The following is an 11,542-nucleotide window of genomic DNA, read 5'->3' on the forward strand; positions in this document are numbered from 1 at the left end:
TGCTTTGATGGCTTTGAAGACTCCTCAAGGGATCTCTGTCTCTGCTTCTCCCTGGTCTTCCTTTACAATGAAGAGGCCTAGGGAATCAAATCTCCTGGATGAGAACCTGGACTTAGGGCAAGAATCATTGTCTTACCCTTCCCAAATCCCTTCCCCCTTGGACTACAGCTCAGAGGAGGACTTAAGTCCATATTCCCCCATGGAGGAACTCTTAACTGGGGATACCATTGTCATGTGATGGATTATTTTAAGTGAGATTGTTCTCAAGTCCCTGAGATTCAGAAAATATATTATGAGCTCCTACAGATGGACTCTGTTAAGCCATCTAATGTTCCTCCTATTCTAGCTGCCTACCTGGTTACTTTCTTAGCCCATGACTTTCCACCCCCTGCACCTAAGAAGCTAGATGGAGTCTAGAGAGTGCCTGAGGAGTGCATATTTCTTTATAAATGCCCTTCTGTAGTGTCAGTCTCCTCTCATAAGCCATCTAAGTTATTGCCCTCTACCAAGCTGTTGCCTTCTGGTATTGGAAAGTAGGGTTATGCAAAGGCTAAGCAAAAAGGTTATACTGCTGCCAGTTTATCCTCTAGAGCCATCAACTACCAGACACATTTGACCAAGTATGTTTTGGCCCTCCTTTTTCAGGTTTCTGTGGTGGTTTCTGACCTTCCTGACAGTGAAGGGAAGGCTTCAGCCCTTTCCCTGCTGAGCTATACTTCTCAAGTTGCCTGCCACTCTATCAAATGTAACTATGATGCAGCTGATGCCTGTTCTAGGGTTGCTGCCATTGATTCAGTTGTGAAATGTTATTCTTGACTTCAGACTTTGCTTGATGACATTAAGGCCAAACTTCTGAATGCTCCTTTGGGTAATAAAAATCTTTTTGGGCCTGCTGCAGCTGAACTTTTCAAATCTGTCGAGGACAAGGGTAAAGCCTTGCAGAAGCTGAAACATATTTTTGTTTTCCTGTTCCTAAATTTCAGCAGAATTATGCCTCTGTGTCTGCTCTGCTTTTGTTTGCATGCAGTGTCACCCTCGTAAGGGTTACAGACATATGCCTCCTGTTATGTGTACTTAGACTCCTGCTTCCTAGAAACTTGCTTTCCTGGATAAGCTGTGTTCTACTTGACAGTTTGTTTTCTCCTGCCCTTGGCCAGCCCCCTTGTCAGTCTGTCTGTCCCTGCCGCTCCCAAATAGGCTAAAGATCACTTCAGGCTCTTGGGTTCTTTCCATTGCCCAGCAGAGGATAGTTCATGGTTTGGAAATGCCTTCCTCCCTTTTCAAGCATCCCTCAACCTCCTTTAGAACAGCAGTCTTATTTCCTAGAGGTTCTTCACTCTCTCTTGGCTCAGGGCATGATTCAAGCCATGCCTCCTGCCCAGGTAGGGAAGGGATTTTGCTCCAGAATGTTTCTGATCCCACGAAAGGACAGCACTTGGAGTCCAGTTCTGGATTTGTACTGCTGAGCACCTTTCTCAAGATTCCTTCCTTTTGGATATTTTCTCTCCAGACATTATTTCTTCTTTACCCCAGGCTTTTCTGGCATTTCTGTCTCAAGGATGCACACCCTATCAGCCCCATCCATCCTCTCTTCAGGAAATGTTTACGTTTCTCCATCTCTGTCTTGCTTTATACAGTTCTCTGCTTTGCCTGTCCTAAGGGTATTCATTCCTGTCTTTGCTCATTGCTTTTTGCAGAATCCAAGGAATTCAGATATTTCCCTATCTAGATCCACTTATTCAAGCTCCTTCCCCCAACAGCCTGCCTCAGGACCTCAAGTTCACTGGTTCCCTGTTAGAGTCTGGTGTTCACCATAAACTTCCAGAAGTCAGTTTTGACTCTCTTTCTCTTTCTTAGAATCATATTTTTCTTGGCTGCAGACTTTAGACAGTTCCCATCCTGGCATTTCTGACTGCCCCTAAAGCTCTGTTTCTAATTGCCCTTTTCCAATCCTTTCTTCCTCCAATGGCTGTCCAAGACAGGGAATTTCTCAGGGTTCTCTGTTCGTGGCTTCCATCATTCCTGTGTTCCTTCCATCATTCCTGTGTTCCTTCTTGCCAAGCTGCATGCAAGAAAGCTTCAGTGGTACCTCCAGTTAATGTGGCTTCAACATTGACATTGCCTGTACTTCCCACTCTCCTTCTGTCCTTATCTCGAGCTTGAGCCTTGGTGGTAGATTCATCAACTTTCACTCAACCTGGGACTTTCTTTTCAAGCTCCAGTTCCAATTCAGGAGCTCTTTACAGATGCCTCATGTGGTGAGGTGCCTCTTTTGTTTTTTGTCAAGTTTCAGGGTCTCTGGCCTCCTCATCAGAGGTCAGAACACATCATTGCAAAGGAGATGAGGGTTCTGCTTGTGCATCTTTAGGTTTTCATTCCCTCTTCCATACTGGGACTCTCAAAATATTCATAGACAACACCACAGTGATGTGGTTTGTCAACAAGCAAGGTAGCACAAGTTCCTGTCTTTGCAGACTAGCTCTTCAGGTCTGGGAATCTAGCTATCTAGTATCAAGTGACTCTTCAGGCAGTTTGCATCCCCTCAGAGCAGAATCTAGTGGCAGACTGCTTGAGCAGGTCCAAAATGCAAGCTCTCAAATAAATGCTTCACAGACGTGTTCCTGGACATTGTCCATCGATGGGGTGTTCCTCAGGAAGTTCTTTTTGCCTCCCCTCTGAACAGACAACTTCCTCTATTTTGTTTGAGTCCCAAGTCCTGTGGCTTGGAAGATAGACACCTTGTCTTTTCCTTGGAAGGGGGTGTTTCTTTACGCTTTCCCTTCCCTTCCTCTTTTACCACAAGTCTTACACAAGATCTGGCAGGACTCCCCAAAATCTTGCTAGTGACTCCATTTTGCCCAGGAGAGCATTAGTTCCCCCTTCTTTCTCACTTGGCCAGGGACAATCACCACAAGTTACCTCATCAGGTGGATCTTCACACAAGACAAGAGATGTCTTATCTGTCCTCACTTGTCCACTCTTCAAATGGCACTGTGGGTGATAGGGTTTTGATCCCTTTCAGGCACCTCTTTTCTGAGGAGGTGCTTCAGGTTCTGCAAGAGGCCAGGAAACCCACTACCACAAAATCATATGTTCAAATGGAAGTGATTTTCTGTCTGGTCCTCTCTCATTTGGTTGACCTATCTGTGGAGGTTTCTCTGTTTCTCTCTTATTTAGAAAGCATTAATAGTATCAAAACTTTGCTTAAGCAGCACCTATGCCAAAGATAGCTCTGTTCTTTCTGCTCACCTGGCTAGCTTTACTCCTATTACTTTTTTCCAACTATTACAGCCACTTTGCTTCCCAGTCTTTTTGTACCTCATCACTCCTCTTCATGCTGCGCTTATTTCTTAAACTTTTATATTTTCTCCTCCTCATCTTCCTCTCACACCTCACCAGTCAAATTCTTCTGTCCATTTGTCTTCCTGCTCATTTCCATAACTTCTCCTTTCATATCTCTTACCATTTTTAAGCTACATTCTACTTGCCTGTCTGTAAATTACTAAACTCAAAAACAGTTTGGTCTTTTCCCCACAGCTTCATGTTACAAATACATTAACTGTTATTGTGTGCTATTTCTCTGTTCAGTAATTAGCCAGTTTGTTAACTTCTCTTGTTTTTAGTGTTAAAATGCTATGTTCATAGGTGTTTACTAGGCTAACGACAAGGGGCTTTTTAAGCCGAGCCTAAGCTTAGCTATGCATCCCAAATCTCTGACAAGTTCTGATACCCTTGATAAGTTGTAAACATGGGCCTGGAAGATGAACCATTTACAGGTTACCTGTTTGCATCACAGACATAAGTGCCAAACCAGGGATGAATTTCATGTACAAAATATTTAAAAATCATGTAAATAAGCTCATGCTTAGATGTTTTACCTTGCAATTATAAGTTACATCGTTTATAACTTAAATGTGGAGCTTTTCTCCCCAGTCCTCTGCTGAAAATGGGGTTTACCCATTCAGACTTTTCCTGGTCATCAAAGTCAAATAAAATAAATAAATTGTGCAATCTGCTTCATGCTGGGTTGGCATATTCTTCAGTTAAAGCTCACCTCTCATCATTTGCTGCTTATATGACTTTGACTCCTCCTCCTGTGGCCTGTAGAGTTGAGGTCAAGCAGTTCCTTAAAGACGTCCTTCTTATCAGGCCTCCCAGGAAGCCTATTCTGCCTTCCTGGGTCCTCAGTTTTGTACTTGCAAAATTGCCTCAGGCTCCTTTTGAGCCTGCTTCTTCAGCTTCCTTACAACATTGTACTTGAAAGACTGTTCTTCTTTTGGCTGTCACTTCAGCAAAGAGTGTCTGAACTTCAGACTCTTGTGGCTGTTCCTCCTTTCTTAGTTTTCAAGAGAGATAGGGTATCTCTTCGTACTAATCCTTCCTTTATGCCCAAAGTGGTCAGTGAGTTGTCCCTTAATCAGTCTATTCATCTTCCTTAACTTTTTCCTTCTCCACAGTCTGCCAGTGAGAAGGTTCTTCACACTTTGGATTTGCATAGACAGCTCGGGTATTATTTAGACAAAACTAAGTTATTCTCAAATCTGAGCAGCTTTTTGTTTCCTTTTATCCCAGGACTTTGGGTTTGGCTGTTTCTAAGTAAACTATCCCCTCCTGGATTTTTAAGGCCATTTTTTTTTGTCATTCATTTAATGGAAAATGCCTTCCCTTGTCAATCAAGGCACATTCTGCTAAGGCAGTTGCCTCTTTGCTGCATTTTTCAAGGGTCTGGATGCCAGTTCTTTTCTTGAGGCTGCTACGTGATCCTCTGTTCATATACTCGGTAAGCATTACAAGTTTGGTATTATTTCCAGGGCCAGGGCAGACTTTGCCAGGGCTATCCTACATGGGTTTGTAGAGGACTCTTCTGTTCTTTAACCTCCTGTGCTTCCTCTTGATCTCTTGTACTGTCCCCTAAGTAAAGAAAACTGCAATAGTGATATGGCAAGACATAGTACAGTTATGTAAAATCTTACCGTAGCAGTAGATGTCCTTCCATGTCACTACTGAAGTATTTCCTCCCTCCCCTCCTGGCCCCTCTGTTCTAGCTCTTACCCTGTTCTTTTCTTGCTCTCCTGGACAAGGGCCTCATCGCCATCTTCCTTCTTCCCCCTTCTGGGTGCACATGTTTTCCTTATCCCTATGGACATTTTATCCCTCCTGGGACATTTTCAAGTTGGGTGTGTGCATCTGTACATCACCTTCATGCCCTGTACCTTGTATGTAGAACATGTGTGACATACTATGCCTCGAAGAACTAAAGGCTTTGATATACTGGCCAGCCATTGGGCTATCTTTGGCAGGAGATCCCTTTGGTAAAGAATACTGCAGCATTAAGAAGAAGGATATCTACTGTTAAGATAAGATTTTACTAAACTTTAATTTCTTAATGTTTGGGTTCTACTTCATTCACCTCAACTTGTTGTTCTGTACCTGCTTCCTGGTCTGGTCAGATGGTGCTGTATCCTTAATTTGTATAATGTTTGAGTAGGTCGTACCAAGCTGGTTCATTACACTTCCTCACATACTTGACCTTTTGGGGGGGGTCGCATCAGTAGGGGTTAGGATGCAGAAGAATATTGTTTCTTCATTCCCTGCTATCTAGACAGGGCTGCCTTCCTCAAAAAAAAACCAAAAAAAAAAAAACCCTGTTTTCCCTTTCACTGTTGCCAGCAGTGAAGTAATTTTTTTCTTGTCTAAGTCTTGTTCAGCACTGAATTTCTGTGCTGTGTGGTCTGCCCAATACATGTTAATAGATGCAGGGGCAAGACATACTTCTACCATTTAATTTTCTTTGGGGTTTCACTGCTATTTGGTCTAATACTTTCCAGAGCAGAACTGAATTCTATTATTTAATCTTCGTTGGGTAATAAGGTTTGGGCTTTGTCCAATATTTTCCTCCCTTCACTCTGTTCAGTCTATGGCTAAGCTTTTATGTCTTCCTCAGTCATCACCTGGGATTACCACAATGAATTTCCACATATCTACTTATCCCTCCCCCTTAGAAGAGTGACTTGATTCTCAATTCTTTGAGAAATACAAACTTGGGGCAAACACTCTGCTCTAAGATCAACTTGTTAAATGTGTAAAATTGTCTCGAAGAGGCTTACTTTTTTGAGGATTGTAGTACTTGTGGCATTCAAGCCATCCACCCTGAAAGGAAAGATAGGCTTGAACTGGAGAAGCTCAGGGATATCCTGTTTTCATAGCCTCATCTGAGGCCAGGAAATCCTCCTCTACTTCCTACATTCCACAGCTGCTCAAAAGAAAACTAACTTTAGCTAAGGATAGTGTGACACTTTCAAATATTTATTGATGCAATGTTGTGCGTCACTGATAACATTGTCCTTGTTAAACCTATTTCTGTGAAACTCAAACACATGGATGAATTGTTCCTCATCCTAGAGGGCCTCCCTTCCTGGTCTGATTTGGCTGGCCTCACAGTGGAAAAGGCTGACATCTTTATACCATGGATATCTTTCCCAGGGATGTTGGCTACACCTGGCAAGCTCTTGCTCCAGAAAATAACTGAAATTAACACAAGCTGTTTTTCCATTTTCAGCCAAGTGTTTTGCTGATTTTCTTTCCATTGAGTGGAGACCAGCTGTGCTCTGGGTCCAGCCGATATAGTACTGAATAAGTCTAACTAGATGTAGGGCCCTCCAGATGTAGCGTATTCCCTCATAAAAGAAATCACACCGTAGTGAAAATCTTGTTAGTGGAACATCCTACAGTTATGGTGAGTATGCTTGCATAATGTCATTTTACTTGGTTGTTTTGCTGATGTTTTATTTGTGTTTTCAGAAATAAAAGGGATTGCACTCTGACTTGTACCTTTCATAATTTTTCTTTAATGATTCAGCCTTCTTGTAGAGATAGCTGTCAGACATCATCTGTATCCTGTATCATTGTGTAATACTTCACCTGAAACGGGGTGAGAATTAGGAGGAATCTGCCATGTCCTGCCACAATATAGCTTCCCTGAATTTTTTAATGCATCTACCTAAGGAAAAGGAAAGTGAAGAATCGACATTTGTAACTGCTATGTTATTATTGTGGACATTTTCATAAATTTTCCTGTATTTATGCACTGAGAGTGCATGCCTGGTCTTCGTTTTCTGTGGATAAGCCCACTGCTGTGCTTCCTTGGTCTACAGTGATGAACAACCATACAGCATCTGTATTGCAACACTGTTCACCCAGGAAAAAAACAGGTGACTTTGAGTGCTCCTGTCTCCATAACACATGCACTAGTAAACCGTCTGGCACCTGCAGTGCTGTCCAGTACTTTGCAATGATGCAGAAATGAACTCGCTCTCTTGCAGCATTAGGCAAGTTCTACTGTCATTGCCAGTAGTAGTATTTGCCATTAAGTTGTAAAGTGCTACTCTAAACTGTTTACAGGTGAGTGGGCTTTTAACACTGATAGAGGAGGAAATGTTGATTATAAGGCTAAGAAAAGTGGCATTAATAGGCAGTGGGTCATTTCTGATGCTCAGAATAGTGAAGAAAGTAGCCATCCTCCATTGAAGAAGTGGGAATAAAAAAAATAGCTATCTTACATTGAGGAAGTGGGAATAGAATATGCTATTATGCGATAGCTTTGTGTCTCTTCATCCTCCCCACCAATGAAGACATCAAGCAAAATGTTTAAATGGATTAATGTAGATGCTTAATTTGCTTTTTTAGAATTTAATTAACATCCTTTAACTTTTTTTTACTTGTGGTTTCTTCTGTAGGAAAAATATCTTGTAGACTCAAGGATGTATGACTTCTTTTAAGTCAATACTGTTTCTTCACTGAGTGGAATGATGCAGTTGAAACTCTTAAAAGAGAAAGGCAACAGAATTACACATGAATTTTAAATTGATGTGACGAGTGTCTGCTGATGGAGCACTCTAGTAATGAGCAAATTCATGATGACCCTGATCCAGGAGGTAAACCCCAAAGTCATGAGAGTCGAAGGCAGCAAGACTCTGAACAAAAGATACACAAAATCACCCACAGTGCTTTGGAGAACATTGGTGTCTTGGGGCAAGGTCTGAAACAGCTCTTCCACCACCAGAGAAGGAGGTCATCTGTGTCGCCTCATGATGTTCAACAAGTGCAGGCTGAGCAGGAACCACCTCAGGATTTGGAAGTCCAGAATTCTACTTCTGAAGTTGATGGCCTCATCCAGCCTTCTGCCCAGCCTACAACTTTGAACAGAGTCCTGCAGCAGATTAGAGTGCCACCTAAAATTAAAAGAGGATCAAGTCTACAGAGTAAGCGAAGTAAAGGTGAAATCCTGAAAGGAAGCCCTCAGATTGCTCGGAAACCCACCCAGGATAATATGGTGAATCTCCTACAGTCAGGAAGGCCTCGGTCTTCATCTACCACTGATGCTCCTGTCAGCTATTCGGCACCGGAACCAACTTGTATACTTTACCTTCCTATGGATGAACCTGAGCGAGTAAGTGTCAAGCACCCTTTCTTTTCTGTAATAAAGATAATCTGTCATAACTGCTTAGCTTAATGAAGGTGTTGAGAAATTCAGTGCCACTTTAATTGAGGATAGGAAGTAGAATAACTCATAGTCAGTGCTTGCTATTTTTTTTTTTGGATACTTACAGTATCTGTATACTCTTATACAAGAGCGATATAGAAGAAATGTGTTGACATTGCTGGAAATGCACAGTATGAGTGCTGTGTTATGCAGAAATATTCAGCTGAATTCAGTGTTGATATAATAAGTCTTATTCACCATATGCAGCTTGTCCTGAAGTTGATAAAAAAATGAGTGCTTGGTTATTTTTCCATGCGTCTTTCATACAGTTCACCTAGATTTTTAAAAACCTTTCCTCAAGCTTAACCCTTGACAGCTCTGTAGTTATGTTGGGAAACATAATATAGCAGATAAATTTATTTATTCTTTACAGAAAAGTAATAAAGCATTGTGTTCATTTCAGTGGAACTGAGACATTTTACTGAAATGCCAAAACTTGTCTGCATGTAAGAGTAGTGGAAAATACTTCCCTTCATTTTGTCATAGTTCTAAATTGATGTAGCAACTGAATTACTGGAGAGCTCTTCTTCACTAACTAGCCATTTTCTAAAGCCAGTAAGGGAATTGTGTTGGACATGCCTCTGTTTCCTGATGGGTGTTGTAAGGTGTCTGTATTACCATATCAAATGGTAACAATGTCGAACACTCATATGAGCGAAAACACAGGAGAACGAACTTGCTATTGTGGGGGGCTGTGCCTCCCACACCCCCCGTTAAATATATATTCCATCTCTGAGGTCGCACTACAGTGAGGAAAGTCCAAATATTCCAATCCTCACTGTACTGCGACCCCAAAAAAACAAGTTCGATATTTTTTTGTGTTTCACTGTTGCAGTCATCACACTTGGGTTATCTGCCTGCTGGTAGCCCTCAGTCGGCTCGAATACCAGAGACTTAGTGTTTCTGCATTGGTTGCTGTCGCTCCAGGACTGACATCAGGTCATCAGGGGTATAACAACAGGCAACTGACGCCATTACATCAGTCTTTCTTGCCGAAGAGCCCGAAGCAGAAGGAGTTTGCACAAGTGCCAGTCGGCCGCTACCTGAGTTTTCGTTTCCGAACTGAATCATCCTGAAGTCTTCTAAAGCTAAGCACCCCGTTGGGGATCCTTTTTTTTTTTTTTTTTGCTCTAACCGATGTCAGAAAAAGTTAACAATTGTCTCACCTGTGGAAAGCAAATACCACACCGAGATTTCCATTCTTACTGCATCACCTGTTTAGGCCCAGACCACGACGTACCTCGCTGTCAGTTTTGTTGTTTGTTCAATGCCCGAACTATTCATCGGGCCCTTATTGTCAGTAAATACTTTCACTCTCGATCTCCGTATTCCAAAATGGCTTTGGTAAGCCATCCAACTACCAAACTTCCAAAAAACGTAAGGATAAAGACAGAGACAGATCGCACAGGTCCAAAACTGCCGACAACAATTCTGTTAAGCTAGTCACCAGTTTGCCGGTACTCCGTGAGGCACTTTTGCAGCCCCTGATGCCCGCAGGCTACTACTGAGACCCCGTTTGGAGTCCGGTATGCTGCAAGACTCTTCTTTGACTATGGAACCTGTGGATGTCTCTACCTTGGATGGGTCTGGAGCCGCTGTGCAGGCACTGGCTTCTGAGGAAGTTCTTCGCACTACCAATATTTGACTCAAACCGACGACTTCTTTTGCGTCTTCAGTTCTGTCTAAAAACTACTGAGTTTATAATGCCAAGAGTATGATCTACGCGTAAAAAAAACAACGACCCAAACTCAAGCACCTGCTTCCTTGCCACAACATCAAATGCTTAAAATGGCAGAATACCTGACTATGCTGATTAGGGGAAGCCAGGCTTCCCCTGCTAAGAGAAAAAGAGATCTGTCCCCAGCAGATTTAACAGACAGAGTCCAATGACTCTGAGGTTTCTGAATATGAAGACATGTCTTTAACTGCTTATGAGGATTCACACGCAGAGGTATCCCTTCCCTCTGTTTCCCCTCCAGAGGATTTTTCTTTTTGTGAAACCCTCCATACTTTGAGAGCATTTCCACTGGGAATGCCAAGAATGTCCTCGTCCAAAAAATAATTTTTAGATTTGCCACAACATAGACCTTTAGCAATCCCTCTAGTTCTGGATGTTGTGGATGATGTCTTTATGGAATCCAGTCTAACTCCTGATACTTTACTCCCTGTTCCAAGGAAACCAGACAAGTACTACGGAGTCCCTGACACACTCAAATTTATTTTCAAAAATCTTACTGCTGACCCTGAGGTCATTTCCCAGCGGCCTAAAGGTATAAAAGCAATTACAGCTAAAAATCCTACCCTTTTGGACAGGGATTCCCGAGCTTTAGACAGATGGGGTAAAAAAGTATACACCTCTGCAACTCTCCCCATTAGGGCATTGAATTGCCAGTTTCACATGCTGAAATACCAGCAACATATTATGGAACCTATTAAGCAAAAATTATCTACCTTTACAGACTGTGCAGAAAATAAAGAATTACAAGAGCTTATGCATTCTGCAAGCCAAGTCAGCAAGCATACTTTGCAGTGTGGCTTTGACGCCCTCGAAGCATCTTGCAGGGCAGCAGTCACTGGTTCTGTACTGAGAGGGCATGCTTGGCTTAAGGAGCAGACCTTGCCAGACCATGTCAAATCAAAATTACTAGACCCCCCATTTGAACAAGGACAATCTGTTTGGCACCAAAGCAGAAGAGGTTCTAAAATCTATGCAGACAGTCAAAGATTTCTTGCAAGTGCAGCCTCCTAGATTCAGTAGGCATTGCCCTTCAGAATATTGGTCCTTTCCAGCCCCTTCAAGGCTATCTCAAACTATACCAAGGGGAAACAGACCCCCCAGATTACAGTCTCAGGGTATACAGAGATCTAAGCAATGGAGTGTCAAGAATTCACGATGATGTCTCAATCCCACTCTTCACCTCTGCTCAACTGCCCGTGCCCATAGTAGGAAAACTTGACCGTCATGCAGAAAACTAGACCTCCATCACCAAATACCAGTGG

General features: G+C 42.5%; 1 long non-coding RNA gene across 1 annotated transcript in view; it reads left to right on the forward strand.

Moving 5' to 3' along the window:
- LOC122807672 overlaps window positions 1-8,446 on the forward strand; it is a 575,220-nt gene extending 566,774 nt beyond the window's left edge. Inside the window, exon 4 of the long non-coding RNA XR_006365713.1 lies at window positions 7,737-8,446. This is a non-coding gene — a long non-coding RNA (uncharacterized LOC122807672). The remainder of the gene's footprint in view (window positions 1-7,736) is intronic.
- The last annotated feature ends 3,096 nt before the right edge of the window (window positions 8,447-11,542 follow it).

This window comes from Protopterus annectens, chromosome 7.part1, assembly GCF_019279795.1.
Source record: "Protopterus annectens isolate FY-2018-M chromosome 7.part1, PAN1.0, whole genome shotgun sequence".
NCBI classification, from domain to species: domain Eukaryota; kingdom Metazoa; phylum Chordata; order Ceratodontiformes; family Protopteridae; genus Protopterus; species Protopterus annectens.